Here is a 9579-nt window from a genome sequence, read left to right as displayed (position 1 = left end):
ATACAGTTTACTGTTTCCATTAAAAGAAAAAAAAAGGCTGAAGAGCACAGACAAGCCTACCGTAAATATCTATTTCGGCTGAAGTGTGAGGCTGGGATGTTCTGTCATTTTCTTCACTACGCAGAGGCTACATTAGTCTTTCTAAAAAAAAATGCAAAGCGGGAGCTCCACATACTTGAGAGAAATTTTGCTGTACTCAGAATGATATGTGTGCTTTTTATGTTTATGAAACCACCATCCAGCAAAAAATAGCAGCCTAATATTTTGACATGAAGGTCATTTGAAAGTTTTACTGCCTGCAAGCATGATCCATTTTGTTGACAAAAAGCTCTCTAGGGCTTGCTAAGACGCCCCAGCAGGCTCAACTTTCTCCAAGTCTGGCATTTCTGCCTCTTCCCTTTTCACCTCCTCCCACCAGACTAATTATCAGCTCATTAAGGCTGTCCTAATGAATTATGTTACAGCATTAGGAAAGGGTTTGGGCCAAATGTCCATGATGTCAGTGATGGGGGATGGGAAAGGGAGAGGGAGCAGGGGGTCACAGACGCTGGTGTGACCTCACTGGGCTCCCCGCATGCGCCAGAAACCGTAAAGATTTCAGCTGCTTTGGAGCTCACATTGCTGCAATCATGCTCTCGGGAGGAGCTGGCTTCCTCCTGTTCCTCGGCTTCACATACACATTCTCCTGAGAGTAAGGATTGCACATGTATGTCTGGTCAGGTGTCCGGTGTGATTGCACAGGGTAGAGAGGGACTCAGGCATCCTACAAAGAACCAGGCAGGCCAGAGCTGGAAGGAGGTGGATTTTCTGTAGAGGCAGCCACACACCAACAGAGGAGGAGGGGAGAGCGTCCATGTAGCCTGTCTCTGTCTCTTTAAAAAACCCGCACATATAATTCTGTTCCTACTACTTGCTTATTTTGTTCTTTTGGCGTTCCAGCCAACAAAATAAGAATATCCCTGTTTTCCTTCAACCTTAAGGACACAGAAATCATTGCTGCCCTGAGAACAAAGATGGCCTTTTACGCTTCGCTTGTCCCTGGCATGGCATTAACCATAACAAAATGATACAGACAGCAGCTCCAAACTAAATCAGATCCCACAACCGAGTCGAAAAACGGCACTGCCAAAGAGCAAAGTGCAGTGATACATTTTAAATGCCAAATGTATTGCAAAGGGCTTGGTTTTTATTTTTCTCCTGCATTCAGGATTGTGTCAGTGATATCGATCATGAGGGTATTATTTTCTTATTGCAATAGTAGCCCACATCTCAAGCCTTCCATTTACCAAGTCTCAAGAAGAGGCACCCCAACCCCGTAAAATCACGACAAGCATCTGACTCTGACAGTTGTTTTGTTCCTTTTTTTTCCTCTGGCTTATAATGATACAGATGCTGATTATCTTTATATAACCTCCCAAAGTAGCACCCAGCTGAGCTACTGAGCAACCGCACACAGGGGCCAGTTCAGCCTCTAATGAGAGACAACCACCCTGGAGTTGGAAGTACAGAGCTAATTAATTAGCATATTTGGCAAAGAATGCTTTGTAGCTAAACAGATAATAGAGATGATGAATATCACTCCTATGGACCTCTAAAGTTATTGGGGTGGGGTGGTTAAATGATGCTTTTCTGAGACAACACCATGGCAAAACTTCACTTTAGGGAAAAATTGGTTATTTTCACCAGTAATGTCCCTCTTAATGGATTCATTGCCTCTAAGCCAATGTAAATCTACGCAGCACTCTGAGCGGACATTTCCATGCAGATCCCCAAGTCTTTTAAGCAACACAGGTAATTTTAATCATGTCTCTAAAGAAGAAGCCACGGACACCTCGGAAGGGAAGAGCCTTCGAAGATTACGGGCTGTCAGCTACAAGACATATGGTTCACAAGTCCTCGGCCTCCTCCATTCACCTGATAGACTCCATGTAGAGAGTTTCTAGAAGGCACATTTCTTCTTCAATCTCTTTCTCACAGCCAACACAATTTAAGAACTTATAGACTGATGGTAGTTTAAATGTGGGGAAGGTCTGGGTGCATTGGCTCATGCCTGTAATCCCAACACTCTGGGGGGCTGAGGCAGGCAGATCACCTGAAGTCAGGAGTTCGAGACCTCCCTGGTCAATATGGTGAAACCCCATCTCTACTAAAAATACAAGATTAACTGGGTATGGTGGCGCACGCCAGTAATTCCAGCTACTCGGGAGGCTGTGGCAGGAGAATTGCTTGGATCAGGGAGATGGAGGTTGCAGTGAGCCGAGATCGCAGCACTGCACTCCAACCTGAGCACAGAGGGAGACTCCATCTCAAAAAATAAAAAATAAACGTGCGGAGGGAAGTATGTGAATGTTGGGCCAGGGAACACATACGTAGCACAGTGTCCACATCAATGTCTTCAGCCACACATGAGTTCATCTATATGGTGTTAGAAGAACTTTCTTTCCTCAAAATATCCAATTAGTAAGAACACATCCAGTCACACATTTAAAGAGTTTTGGTATCATCCTCCCTAAGAAAATGGACTTGATAATAATGCCTTAGGCACAGTAAGACACCACTGCGTGCCAGGCACCAGGCAAAGTGACCATTCACTGAATTCCCACAACTGCCTAGACATAGGAGCATCCTTTACAAATGGGGAAACTGAGGCCTGGGAAGGCTAAGTCACTGCCTGAGAGTGCAATGGTAAGCGGCAGTGGCAAGTTTTAAATGACGACCCCTGGTGCTAGAGCCCTCACCATTTTGTGTATGTATTTATTTTACTGTGGTGAGAACAGTTATGAAGTGCATCCTCAATGCTGTAGAGCAGACTCTGGAGCTTATTCGTCCTGCTGGACTGAAACTTTATACCTGCCGATGACTCACTCCCAGTTCCCCCTTCTCCGATCCCCCGGAAACCCCCATTCCCCTCTGATTCTATGAATCTGACTATGTTAGATGGCTGTATAAGTGGGATCATGCAGGACTGGTCTTTCTGTGACTTGCTTATTTCACTTCATGTAATATCCTCAAGGCTCATCCAAGGTACTGCATGTTGCAGAATTTCCTTCTTTTTTGAGGCTGAATGATATTCCACTGTGTATCTGGATAGCACCATTTCTTTATGTATTCATTGTTGATGGACACTTTGGTTGTTTCTACATCTTTTCTATTGTCAATAGTGCTGTGGTGTACCTGGGTGTGCTGGTATCTCTTCAAAATCTGGACTTCAATTCTTATATAAATGCCCAGAAGTGGGATTGTTGCATCATATGCCAGTTCTATTTTTAATTTTTTGCAGAACTTCCATGCTGTTTTCTGGGATGGCTGACATTTCCACCAATAGTGTGGCCAGGGACCCAGTGTCTCCCCATCCTCACTCACACTTGTCTTTTGCTTGTTTGATGTCCAGGTGCAAGCTGGTGCCTTGTCATCTGGGGCTGCACTGCCTCCCATCAGACCAGATATTCCCTAGAAGCGTGGCCCAGCCCTGTGACTGCTTATCCACTAGACTCTGCCTATTAACAGGACAAGGATGAAGTGTTGGCTTCTGCGTTGTTCCAGGGAGTGGGCAAGAAGGCCATGGCTGCAGGTGCAGGCCTAGAGAAAGGCTGGACTTTGTCAAGAGAAATCTAAGCCAGGGCCTAGCCAGGAGGGTCGGGCCAGCGTGCTGGGAGCCCGTGAGTGCTGGGGAGCCACCCTGCCCTGCTGGGAGGACACCTGCGCCAGGAGCACACCTGGCTCCATGCAGCAGTGGCAGCATTCCTGTCCTACAAGACCCTCCTGGCCACTGCTGGCACGGGCTTTGGTGGCTGTGGAGAGAGTGTGGGTTTTGCTTGGGGTTGGGTTTCTTCGTCTGGAGCACTGGAGCCAAGAAGGACCCATTGTGCTGTCCTGGTCTGGAGAAGGCCCAGGGGGGCTCCAGAGCCATGCAGCTGGCACCCCTCTGCCAGGCCATGGGTGGCTACCCGGGAGCTGGGCTCAGGTGCCCATGAAGCCACCATGCCACCCTCACAGGGCCAGAGGCCATACCTTGCACCCTCCTTGGCAACCCCCTCTTTTCTCCATTCCTTTCCAGTGCCCTAGAGTGAGGCAGCCACATGCATAGCTCCTTGTAGCAAGGCTCATGGGGCAGGAGAGGCCCACAGGCTCAGGAGCCCTGTGTGAGGAGGCCGGACCAAAGCCTGGGGTTGTTGGATGCACGCTTGCTGGATCAGAGGGATACTCCAGGCGAATAAACCAGTCCTGCTGTGCAAGGAGCTACCTTTCAGGCCCCTTCGAAAAGATCTGAAAAAATATGAGGGAATGAGCATGCATGAATACCAGCCGCAGGACCAGCCCTAATAAACAACCCAGGGCCGACCCCCCAACCCCTCTTCCATGGGCAGCCTGGAGAGGGTCCATCAGCATCACCCCGTCATTGGCCAAAGACCTTGATGCTTACATAAATGCAAACACCCCAAGAAGAGAATACGTGTCAGGGCATCTCAAGTTTCACAGCAGTAACTTGGGGGTGCCTTTTTAATTCTAGATGTCATTTAGTCCTTTTGAGTATTCTGCTTATGGCAGAGTCAGTGTGGTGTCACTCCCAAATCACTCTGTGGAAACGGCTGCCCGCGTGCTGAATAAGCCTTTGAGGATATTCTTTGCTGGTTTGGGTTGACTCCCCAACGCGACATATTTTCTAGTGACGTGAGGGCCTCCAAGGGGAAGAAATGATAATATGCACTATTATTTTGCTCTTAATAGCTACTGGTAAATAATAGAACATTAGCTCTATTTTGGTCCACTGTGCTTAAAATAGTTGCTTTGGAGCCAAAACAGAAGTTAGACATCAGAAAATCAACTTCAGAAGATTCCTGTTTTAAGAGTAGCTCACTCTAAAACCAAAAATGACAGAGCAGAGCACCAAGGAAATCAGAATATAAAGAGTTCCAACGGTTTTGTTTTTTTTTTTTTTTTTTTTTTTTTTTTTGACAGGGTCTGGCTCTGTCACCCAGGCTAGAGGACAGTGGCAAGACCGTAAGCATGCACTGCAGCCTTGAACTCTTGGGCTCAAGATCCTCCTTTTCCTGCCTCAGCCTCCCAAGTCGTTGGGACTACAGGTGTGCACCATCACACCAGGAAATTTTTGTTTTTGTTTTTGTTTTGGTAGAGACAGGGTCTCGCTGTGTCACCCAGGCTAGTCTTGGGCTATGTTACCTGGCTAGTCTCCATCTCCCAGCCTCAAGAGATTCTCCCACCTTGGCTTCCCAAAGGGTTGGGATAAGAGGCATGAGCCACTCCACCCAGCCAATTCCAACACAGGCTGGGCAGAGTAATGCCTCCCAGAGATGTTCACATCTTATCCCCAAACCTGAGACTATGTTAGGCTACCCGAGAAAGAGTAATTGAGGCTGCAGGTGAAATTAAGTTTGCTAATCAGCTGACCTTCAAGTCGGGAGATTTTCCTGGATGGTCCAGGTGGGCCACTGTGATCACAGGGTCCACAAAATTGGAAGAGTGAGGCAGACGAGTAGGTTGGAGAGATGAGCTGTGATGGGAGGAGGGCTGGACCTGCCGTTGCTGGTTCTGGAGATGTAAAAAAAGTCCAGGAGCCACAGACGGCAGGCAGCCTCTAGAAGCTGGAAACGGTAAGGGGACAAATTTTACCCTAGAGCCTCCAGAAGAAACCCGCTGCACTGACCCCTTGATTTTAGCCCAGGGAAACCCATGCTGAGTTTCTAACCACAGGACTGTGGGATGTGGCATTTGTTTGTGGTAATTTATTATAGGATCAGTGGGAAACTAATGCAGGAGGAGACGGTGAATGAGAGGATCTACTGCTTACCGAGCACTTCACGTGCCAAAGCCTAGGCTAAGCTGAGCTAAGTGTGGTACTTGCATTCCTTCACCCATCACACTCAGGGGCCTCGCAGGAGACGGGCACTGGCATCACCCCCACTGGCTGAGTAACGGAAGCCTGGCCAGTTGAAAAGGTGTGATTTCGGAGCCCCGGCTCCTATCCACTTATCCATGAGCTCCCTCCATGCTTCTGTTGAGTAAAGAAGACAAAAATTAATGCCCTTGTGGAATGATGGCCCACTACCCAGAACCATCCACCATTATTCAGAGATTTACACGTTCTAGGTGAAATCATAATCCTGGTGAGCACATCTCTGAGTGACTGGGAAATTATGTCAACGTCTCAACCATGCAATATTGGAGACTTCCTAGATGCCTCCGTGGAATTACCTTACATGCAGCGTTCACAGTGACTCTCTCCAATACTGTTTTCTGACTGAACCAAATTTGACATTCATAATGACCCAAGAAAAGTCTCTCCCTAATGACATCAATGATGCCACAGAAATCAACGGTGACAATAATAGAAATGCTGTCTGTAGCATGAAGGCAGGTAACTCCTTCCCACAGTCACTAGAGTGCAAGAAGTCAAAAATGCAAGACCCAGCAGAAGCTACGGAGTTTGACCCTTCAGGGCTGAGATGGCAGATTCTGTAAGAGGAAGCATCTTTTTAAGAACATGGAGTCTTCAGATCCTTCAGAAAAAAAATTCCAAGTACATGTCATTAGGATTCTTTAGTGAGAACAAAGCATGAGTGATATTCTGCAGTGTCAGAGACAGTCAGATGTCTGAATGTAGCAGTGCCGCGGGGAAGTGAGTGCCTGGGCAGGGACCACATTTCCCAGTTCCTCTTATATCTAGGTGGGGCCATGATACCAGTTCTTATGAGTTGGAAGCAGAGGTAATGTGTGGTTTCTGGGGGCTGTATTAAGAGGCTAATGTACCTTCACCAACCCGCTTTTATTCCCCCTTCACTGTGAACATGGAAGCCACATGGAAAAGATAATGGAGCCATAATAGGAAACGAGCTTGGATCCCTGAGTCACCACGTGGAAGTCTGTCTACTGAACAAGCTTGCTGGACTATCACATAAGCAATAAATTCAACTGAATTAACTGCAGTTTCAGGGCGTATCTGTCACAGCTAGTAGCATTATCATAATTAACACATGTATTCAGAAGGCCATGAGGAGCCACCTCAAAACTTTTGGGATTTGGCAGCAATTCTCATGAGTACCTGGGAGAGAAAGTTGGAAGTTATTTCTATGTGTGGTACGTAGCAATACAGAATCCTTCATAATAGTTTCTCACAAGGCCTTTTGCCAGAGTTATTAAGGTCACCAATCTTTAAAGCTCAAAGTTGTGTCTGTCGGCCTGGAATTGATTCTGATACAGAAAAGGCTGTAAAGGTGCATATTATTTGCCTCACCCTAAGAATCAATCGATATTGATTTCGTAAGACCTTTTCAGGGGAAGAACATCTTGCTCATAGATGATATCATCTAAAAACAGCTCAAAATGCTTCTAATTCCAACTCAGAAATGTGCTTCAAGAAGCAGCTGTGCTAGTATTATTTGCAACATATAGATCGGGGGGAAAAAATAATGTTTCAATGGGTCTTCATATCTATACATCTGCTGAGCCTTAGAAGGTTGTGCAGGATAGAAGGGGGAGACTGTCTTGGGCATTCCCATTGCACCAAAACACCCTCAAGCAAGTAGTTAGGTTCAAAAGATGATGCAGTCCATCAAGGATACCCTGAAGCATCTTGTCAAAAGGAATTGAGCCCAGCTTGGCCTTTAAAACCATGCCTGAGCCAGCAAGGCTCAGCCCTACAGCAACTGGAAGCCTTGTTTCGGAGTAAATGTCCCTATGGCAGGAAGAAAGGCTGACCTTTTTCACCTTCGGAGGAATGTTTTCACCTTGTCTCTGAGTGACTGACATCACTCAGAGAGGAAACTGACTCAGACTCAGCAGATCTTGATTTTGCTGCGGCTTCGCTCAGCACCGAACAGCTTTGTCCCAGCTGTGCTGAGGTCTTGGCCCGGAAGTGTGCGAGTCCTCTCTTGTCTCATGCAGGACTACGAGGGAGTTGGCAGGCACTCCCAGAAGGGCCTCCGTAACCATCCAGCCCAGCTCCACACTTTCCAAGGGTGCTATTTTCTTAGCCCCATCTCCATTCCTTCCTTCCATGCTGGCAACCGCAGATACTTACTATGAGGTTTCTGTTGCTATATTACTATCACGTTGACCATATGAAATTGTCATTTTTATAGATCAAAACTAGGCAAATATGTGTCATTTTGTGAGATTTGACTTAATACAAGATATTTACAGGGCAAATGAAACCCCAGCATTATAACAGCTGCAGCACCTTGAGCTCCTGCTGCAGCACAGGCCCCAACGCCACATGCTGCCCACACAGTCTCCATCACAGAGTGGCCGCAGCTACTCGCCTCCACCAAATGCCCTGCCTCCCTCCTCGAGAGTAAACATCCATACACAAAGGCACATCACAAATCTTGAAGGGGATGCAAAATCCATCTTGTATATTTTATAATGCAAATTATTGTCTTTAAAAACTGTTAAATTCTTGCTATCAAAAGAAATACAAAATCCAGGTAAGTAAAATGTAATCTTTACATATCCAAGAAATGCTGCAATTTCAGATAACGCCATATTTAAGACATTGACCCTGCTGGATGCTCAACCAGTTTCCTGGTTGTTGTTAAGCAAAACCAAAAGCCAATTTCTTATTACCGGATGAACTCCTGTGACCAGCACCCAGCACAACTGCTGGCAGGCTCACAATCCTGATGAACAGGAATAAATCACAGTTATTCTCTCTGACATAAAATATTAAAGTTAGTTTGCACCTTTTAGATGTATGCCTTACCTAATGCGTGACTATTAAAAATGTGTGGCACTCTCATCCCCACTTCAGTAAAGAATATTTTTTCTTATTCAAGCTCCATCTGCCTTGTTTCAATGCCATTTTATGAATTTTTTAATCCTTTAGATTCTAGTAGTGAACATCATCAGTAAACAATCTCAGAAAAACAGAAAAGAAAAAGAAGGTATGTGTTCTAGGCAGAAGGTGCTGGGGCAAAGCCACGGGCCCAGATCGACAACGCTAACTACTATCAGTATTTCCCAGTCCAGCTTCTGCATCTAGCCTTGTGCAGATTTCAATTCCTATATCTGTAAAATTAAGGGGAAAAGCCTTTTATCTTCCTCGTCCATAATTTGTCAGTTTTAAAAGTGAATGAACCATCATGCTTTGAAAAGAGCTCTCCTCTTGAAGGAAAACCGGTTTAATTATTCTTTTTAATAGCAATCTTCTACTGATCCATCTGCATTTAGGGTCGGCAGCTGAGGAATGAAAGGGGGTGTCCCATGCATTTCTGTCGGTGGCTTCTTTAACTGCACCGTTGGCTGTCATGTCCCGTGGAAGCCCTCCCCAGTCTGGCTGCAAACTGTGCCCTGTGAAACCTGAACAAGCTGCCTTCTTCCCTCAGTTAAAGATCCTGCCTGGGAATTGTCTCAGGTGGTTTAAGGATCCAAACTTCATTCTTTTTGTCATGTCAGTTATTGACCAGACATCACTATCCTCCTGGTACAGTACTACTATTGATTAAGGGCCCACAGGGACTGCCTGGGGCCCTGCAAACACGTGTCAGCCTAGAACAAGGGAAGCCTGGGAGACATGCCCTCAGCTTCAGGGACTGTGCCCTCACTGCTGGAGGGAGCAAGAGA

At 46.3% G+C, this 9579-nt stretch overlaps 1 long non-coding RNA gene across 1 annotated transcript; it reads right to left on the bottom strand.

Annotated features, from left to right (window-relative positions):
• Positions 1 to 2860: 2860 nt before the first annotated feature.
• Positions 2861 to 8668, bottom strand: LOC118153038 (uncharacterized). Its single transcript, XR_004742203.3, has 3 exons — positions 5810 to 8668; positions 5410 to 5603; positions 2861 to 4266 (listed from the first exon to the last, which is right to left on the bottom strand). It is a non-coding gene; the product is annotated as an uncharacterized LOC118153038 (long non-coding RNA).
• Positions 8669 to 9579: the final 911 nt, after the last annotated feature.

Source organism: Callithrix jacchus, chromosome 4 (genome assembly GCF_049354715.1).
Source record: "Callithrix jacchus isolate 240 chromosome 4, calJac240_pri, whole genome shotgun sequence".
Classification (NCBI taxonomy): Eukaryota; Metazoa; Chordata; class Mammalia; order Primates; family Cebidae; genus Callithrix; species Callithrix jacchus.
This window is presented reverse-complemented; position numbering and strand designations above follow the sequence as displayed.